The sequence below is a fragment of the Rutidosis leptorrhynchoides genome, chromosome 10 (genome assembly GCF_046630445.1).
Source record: "Rutidosis leptorrhynchoides isolate AG116_Rl617_1_P2 chromosome 10, CSIRO_AGI_Rlap_v1, whole genome shotgun sequence".
Lineage (NCBI taxonomy): Eukaryota > Viridiplantae > Streptophyta > Magnoliopsida > Asterales > Asteraceae > Rutidosis > Rutidosis leptorrhynchoides.
The window spans coordinates 76,361,773-76,369,586 of record NC_092342.1 but is presented as its reverse complement, the minus strand read 5'-3'; positions in this window follow the sequence as shown (position 1 = coordinate 76,369,586).

Here is a 7,814-nt window from a genome sequence, read left to right as displayed (position 1 = left end):
TAATGTTGGAGTTAGCTATACAGGGTTGAGGTTGATTCCAAAAATATATATACTTTGAGTTGTGATCTAGCCTGAGACGTGTATACACTGGGTCATGGATTGATTTAAGATAATATATATCGATTTATTTCTGTACATCTAACTATGGACAACTTGATGTAGGTTACTAACGAGGACAGCTGACTTAATAAATTTAAAATAGTAAAATGTATTAAAAATGTTGTAAATATATTTTGAACATACTTTGATATATATGTACATATTTGTTATAGGTTTGTGAATCGACCAGTGGCCAAGTCTTACTTCCCGACGAAGTAAAAATCTGTGAAAGTGAGTTATAGTCCCACTTTTAAAAATCTAATATTTTAGGTTGAGAATACATGTAATTTTATAAATGTTTTACGAAATAGACACAAGTAAATGAAACTACATTATATGGGTGAATGATCGAAGCCGAATATGCCCCTTTTTAGCTTGGTAGCCTAAGAATTTGGGAACAGACCCCCAAATTGACGCGAATCCTAAAGATAGATCTATCGGGCCCAACAAGCCCCATTCTTGAATTTGGAATGCTTTAGTACTTCGATTTTATCATGTCCGATGGGTGTCTCGGAATGATGGGGATATTCTATATGCATCTTGTTAATGTCGGTTACCAGGTGTTCACCATATGAATGATTTTTATCTCTATGTATGGGATGTATATTGAAATATGAAATCTTGTGGTCTATTACTATGATTTGATAATATATAGGTTAAACCTATAACTCACCAATATTTTTGTTGACGTTTTAAGCATATTTATTCTCAGGTGATTATTAAGAGCTTCCGCTGTTGCATACTAAAATAAGGACAAGATTTGGAGTCCATGCTTGTATGATATTATGTAAAAACTGCATTCAAGAAACTTATTTTTGATGTAATATATTCTTATTGTAAACCATTATGTAATGGTCGTGTGTAAACGGTATATTTTAGATTATCATTATTTGATAATCTACGTAATGCTTTTTAAACCTTTATCGATAAAATAAAGGTTATGGTTGTTTTAAAAATGAATGCAGTCTTTGAAAAACGTCTCATATAGAGGTCAAAACCTCGCGACGAAATCAATTAATATGGAACGTTTATAATCAATATGAACGGGACATTTCATTTGGTATCCGAGCGTTGGTCTTAGAGAACCAGAATTTTTGCATTAGTGTGTCTTACCGAGTTTGTTAGGATGCATTAGTGAGTCTGGACTTCGACCGTGTTTTTCTTCAAAAAAAAAAAATGATTGCTTAACTTTTTTGTTGGAAACTATATATTATTAACATGTAATTATTATGTGATATATTAATCTCTTAATGAGTTTGATATTGTGTGATAGAGGTCTACCACTAGTACAAATCCCATCGACTCACCTAATAATAATGAAGAGTCGAATATACTTTGCGAAGATTCACAAATTCCCGAAGAGGAACCGAAAGAGGAGGAACCAGAAGAAGAGGAACCAGAAGAAGAGGAACCAGAAGAGGAGGAATCGGAAGAGGAGGAACCGGAAGAAGAAGAGGTTCCAGAGGAAGAAATATTGATACCTACAGTAAATATTTAAATAAAAGAAAATCCTCAACCAACGGACCAAAGTTAAAAATGGTCAATGGTGTTTCCGCCGAGGAAGCAAAATATTGGAAAGATTACCAATTTTTTGATGAATTGGATCCCGATGAGGATTCCGATGATGTTATAGAAATTACCTCGACCCAATTTAATATAGAAAAAGAAAATAATAAGGGAAAAGGTATAAAATAGAGAAACCTGATTCCAACCCCGATGAGCTTTATATGTATCGGCAACATCTGTATTTCCTAAAGTGTAACAATAACCCGGGAACCTCTAAACCACCAGGTTTTTCTAAACCATTGTGGAAAACGATGGCTCGTATTAGAGGAACAGCATATATCCCTAGAAAATTAGGAAAGCGAACCAAGTCCGAAGAAGAAGAAACCAGTGATTCAAATTAGGGAGTTGTAATCATATTGTGTATTATATGTATTGTAGTGTGCTTGTACTTTTATGTTCTATGTAAAAATTGCTTGTATTGTTTGTTATTTATCTTTTACGAATCTAATCATTGTCTATTTTACAGTATAAAAACAAAATAGACGTTAAGGGTAGACAACCGAATATTTTAGAAGACCTACCAGAGGATATGATTGAGGAAATCTTGTCTAGAGTCGGTCGGAATTCATCAGCACATTTAGTTATGGCGAAATTAACTTGTCAAACATTTGATAGGTGGGGTATATCACATTGGGGAGACCGTAAGTTACGCCGTGTTTTCTTTAAAGCGTTAAATGCGGGGAACCCAAATGCAATTTTACGCTACGGGTTAAGAACCTATTTTGACTCAACATATCCCAACATAGGATTTAGCTAGTTAGAAAGTGCTTCTAACATGCAACATAAAGAAGCATGTTATGCTTACGGGTTAGTGATGTTCGCTTCTTACCAAAGTGAGAAAAAGAACATCGGATTGCAACTTTTAAATAAAACCTTTCCACAAGTGACGGATTCAGTAGTTGAGGTGAGAAACAAGGTTTTTAGATTGCTACGAGGCTGTTGGGCATTACAAAACCCATCCTTTTGACGGCATTACAACATGCTTCCTAGCCAATGGTCATAACGGTTACTTTCCACAAGACCAAGGATGGGAAGTCATTTTAGTAAAACCAGAATGCATGACCTGTTTCTAGACTTATGAATTAAGTGTCTTTATTGCCTTTGCTGAACAACTTGCGTATTAACTAGAATTGCCTTTATAGCTGCTGAATAGCAAAGATATTATGTGCTATATTTCATCCTATATGTATAATGGTGGTATTGTAAGTTGGTAAAATATTGTATAAAGGTTTGAACGCGAAATATTATTGTAATAAGTTTTTCATATAGAAGCGTAGTAGTTGAGTTGTATAGTAGCTAGTAAGTATGAACTTAACGGGTAGGTACTACCCGAATTAAAACTATAAAATGCTAATATGAAGAAAACACTTTTATAAATAAGTTCATATAATGCTACGAGATACTATTGACTACTCTTAAATTCTATATGATTAACTCAATTCTTTTGGCTATTTTTGAAGGAAATGGCACCGGCGACTCGTCAGAATTTGAACATGAGCGAGGAAGACTTCCGTGTTTTCCTTGCAGCAAACATAGCCGCAGTACAGGCTGCGATGCAAAATAACAATAACTCTGGATCTAGAAGTGGAACTAATTCCACAAGAAATCGTGTAGGATGCTCCTACAAAGAATTCACTGCCTGCAAACCTTTGGAATTTGATGGAACTGAAGGACCAATTGGATTGAAACGGTGGACTGAGAAAGTCGAATCGGTGTTTGCCATAAGTAAGTGTACTGAAGAGGACAAAGTTAAGTACGCTACGCATACCTTCACAGGTACTGCGTTAACGTGGTGGAACACCTATCTTGAACAGGTAGGGCAAAATGCTGCTTACGCACTACCGTGGTCGGCATTCAAGCAATTGATGAACGAGCAATACCGTCCTTGAAATGAAGTCAATAAGCTCAAGGTAGAGCTTAGAGAGTTACAAACACAAGGGTTCGACATTACCACATATGAATGACAATTCACAGAGTGGTGCCTATTATGTCCAGGAACGTTCGAAGATGAAGAAGAGAAGATCGACGCGTTTATAAAAGGGTTACCAGTAAGGATTCAAGAAGATGTGAGTTCACACGAGCCTGCTTCCATACAAAAGGAAAGTCGAATGGCTCATAAACTCATAAATCAGATTGAGGGAAGAATTAAAGAGCAGGCGGCTGAAGAAGCCAACACGAAACAACTCCAGAGAAAGTGGGAAGAAACCAGTGACAAGGGTCACCAATACAACAACAACAACAATTACAACTACAACCGCAACAACAATCGCAACAATAACCGCAATCCCAACAATAACAACAACAAACGTCCCAACAACAACAACAACAACTACAACAACCGTTCCAACAACAATAACAATCCCAACAACAACCTAAATAACAACAACGGCAACAAAAACCAAAAATTCCAAAGGTGTGAAGAGTACCACAGAATGGGTTCTGCACGACATTTTACACCAAGTGTAAAAGAACTAGCCATGGTGCGAAAAAGTGTGAGGTCTACTGAAATGTCCCGTTCATATTGATTATAAACGTTCCATATTAATTGATTTCGTCGCGAGGTTTTGACCTCTATATGAGACGTTTTTCAAAGTCTGCATTCATTTTTAAAACAACCATAACCTTTATTTTATCTATAAAGGTTTAAAAGCATTACGTAGATTATCAAATAATGATAATCTAAAATATACCGTTTACACATGACCATTACATAATGGTTTACAATAAGAATATATTACATCAAAAATAAGTTTCTTGAATGCAGTTTTTACATAATATCATACAAGCATGGACTCCAAATCTTGTCCTTATTTTAGTATGCAACAGCGGAAGCTCTTAATAATCACCTGAGAATAAACATGCTTAAAACGTCAACAAAAATGTTGGTGAGTTATAGGTTTAACCTATATATTATCAAATCATAATAATAGACCACAAGATTTCATATTTCAATATACATCCCATACATAGAGATAAAAATTATTCATATGGTGAACACCTGGTAACCGACATTAACAAGATGCATATAAGAATATCCCCTATCATTCCGGGAAATCCTTCGGACATGATAAAAACAACATCGAAGTACTAAAGCATCCGGTACTTTGGATGGGGTTCGTTGGGCCCAATAGATCTATCTTTAGGATTCGCGTCAATTAGTAGATCGGTTTACTAATTCTTAGGTTACCAAGCAAAAGGGGCATATTCGGCTTCGATCATTCACCCATATAATGTAGTTTCATTTACTTGTGTCTATTTCGTAAAACATTTATGAAACTGCATGTATTCTCATCCCAAAATATTAGTTTTTAAAAGTGGGACTATAACTCACTTTCACAGATTTTTACTTCGTAGGGAAGTAAGACTTGGCCACTGGTCAATTCACGAACCTATAACAAATATGTACATATATATCAAAGTATGTTCAAAATAAATTTTCAACATTTTTAATACGTTTTAATGTTTTAAGTTTATTAAGTCAGTTGTCCTCGTTAGTAACCTACAACTAGTTGTCCACAATTAGATGTACAGAAATAAATAGATATATATATATATATATTATCTTGAATCAATTCATGAACCAGTGTATACACGTCTCAGGCTAGATCACAACTCAAAGTATATATATTTTTGGAATCAACCTCAACCCTGTATATCTAACTCCAACATTACTGCATATAGAGTGTCTATGGTTGTTCCAAATAATATATATACATGGGTCGATATGATATGTCAAAACATTTGCATACGTGTCTATGGTATCCCAAGATTACATAATATATTAGAATACATGTATAATACAATATAAGTTAGCTAGGATATGATTTGTATAGAATTGTTACAATATTTCCCGTAGCTACAACAATCAAAAAAATATCCAATCTTGTTTTACCCATAACTTCTTCGTTTTAAATCCGTTTTGAGTGAATCAAATTTCTATGGTTTCATATTGAACTCTATTTTATGAATCTAAACAGAAAATGTATAGGTTTATTGACGGAAATATAAGTTACAAGTCGTTTTTGTAAGAGGTAGTCATTTCAGTCGAAAGAACGACGTCTTGATGACCATTTTGAAAAACATATTTCCATTTTGAGTTTAACCATGACTTTTGGATATAGTTTCATATTCATAAGAAAAATCATTTTAATAGAAGAACAACTTTTAAATCAAAGTTTATCATAGTTTTTAATTATCAAACCCAAAACAGCCCGCGGTGTTACTATGACGGCGTATGTCCGGTTTTACGGTGTTTTTCGTGTTTCCAGGTTTTAAATCATTAAGTTAGCATATCATATAGATATAGGAAATGTGTTTAGTTGATTTTAAAAGTCAAGTTAGAAGGATTAACTTTTGTTTGCGAACAAGTTTAGAATTAACTAAACTATGTTCTAGTGATTTCAAGTTTAAACCTTCGAATAAGATAGCTTTATATGTATGAATCGAATGATGTTATGAACATAATTACTACCTCAAGTTTTGTGGATAAACCTACTGGAAAAGAGACAAATGGATCTAGCTTCAAAGGATCCTTGGATGGCTTGAAAGTTCTTGAAGCAGAATCTTGACATAAAAACAAGTTCAAGTAAGATCATCACTCGAAATAAGATTGTTATAGTTATAGAAATTGAACCAAAGTTTGAATATGAGTATTACCTTGTATTAGAAAGATATCTTACTGTAAATAAGAAAGATTTCTTGAGGTTGGATGATCACTTTACAAGATTGGAAGTAAGCTAGCAAACTTGAAAGTATTCTTGATTTTATGAAACTAGAACTTATAGAATTTATGAAGAACACTTAGAACTTGAAGATAGAACTTGAGAGAGATCTATTAGATGAAGAAAATTGAAGAATGAAAGTGTTTGTAGGTGTTTTTGGTCGTTGGTATATGGATTAGATAAAAAGGATGTGTAATTTTATTTACGTGTAAATAAGTCATGAATGATTACTTTTATTTTTGTAATTTTATGAGATATTTCATGCTAGTTGCCAAATGATGGTTCCCGCATGTGTTAGGTGACTCACATGGGCTGCTAAGAGTAGATCATTGGAGTGTATATACCAATAGTACATACATCTAAAAGCTGTGTATTGTACGAGTACGAATACGGGTGCATACGAGTAGAATTGTTGATGAAACTGAACGAGGATGTAATTGTAAGCATTTTTGTTAAGTATAAGTATTTTGATAAGTATCTTGAAGTCTTTCAAAAGTGTATGAATACATATTAAAACACTACATGTATATATATTTTAACTGAGTCGTTAAGTCATCGTTAGTCGTTACATGTAAATGTTGTTTTGAAACCTTTAGGTTAACGATCTTGTTAAATGTTGTTAACCCATTATTTATTATATCTAAAGAGATATTAGATTATTACATTATCATGATATTATGATATATTAATATATCTTAGTATGATATTTATACAGTTAAATGTTGTTACAACGATAATCGTTACATATATGTCTCGTTTCAAAATCATTAAGTTAGTAGTCTTGTTTTTACATATGTAGTTCATTGTTAATACACTTAATGACATGTTTACTTATAATTTATCATGATTAAACATAGTGTATCAATATCTTAATATGATTCATATGTATTTAGTAAAACATTGTTATAACGATAATCGTTATATATATCGTTTCGAGTTTCTTAATTCAATAAACTCAATTTTATTTATATAACTCATTGTTAAAATACCTAATGAGATACTTACTTATCATAATATCATATTAACTATATATATATATATATATATATATATATCCATATATATGTCATCATATAGTTTTTACAAGTTTTAACGTTCGTGAATCACCGGTCAACTTGGGTGGTCAATTGTCTATATAAAACCTATTTCAATTAATCAAGTCTTAACAAGTTTGATTGCTTAACATGTTGGAAACATTTAATCATGTAAATAACAATTTCATTTAATATAAATGAACATGGAAAAGTTCGGGTCACTACAGTACCTACCCGTTAAATAAATTTCATCCCGAAATTTTAAGCAGTTGGAGGTGTTGACGTATCTTCTGGAAATAAGTGCGGGTATTTCTTCTTCATCAGATCTTCTCGTTACCAGGTGAACTCAGGTCCTCTACGAGCATTCTATCGAACTTTAACAATTGGTATTTTG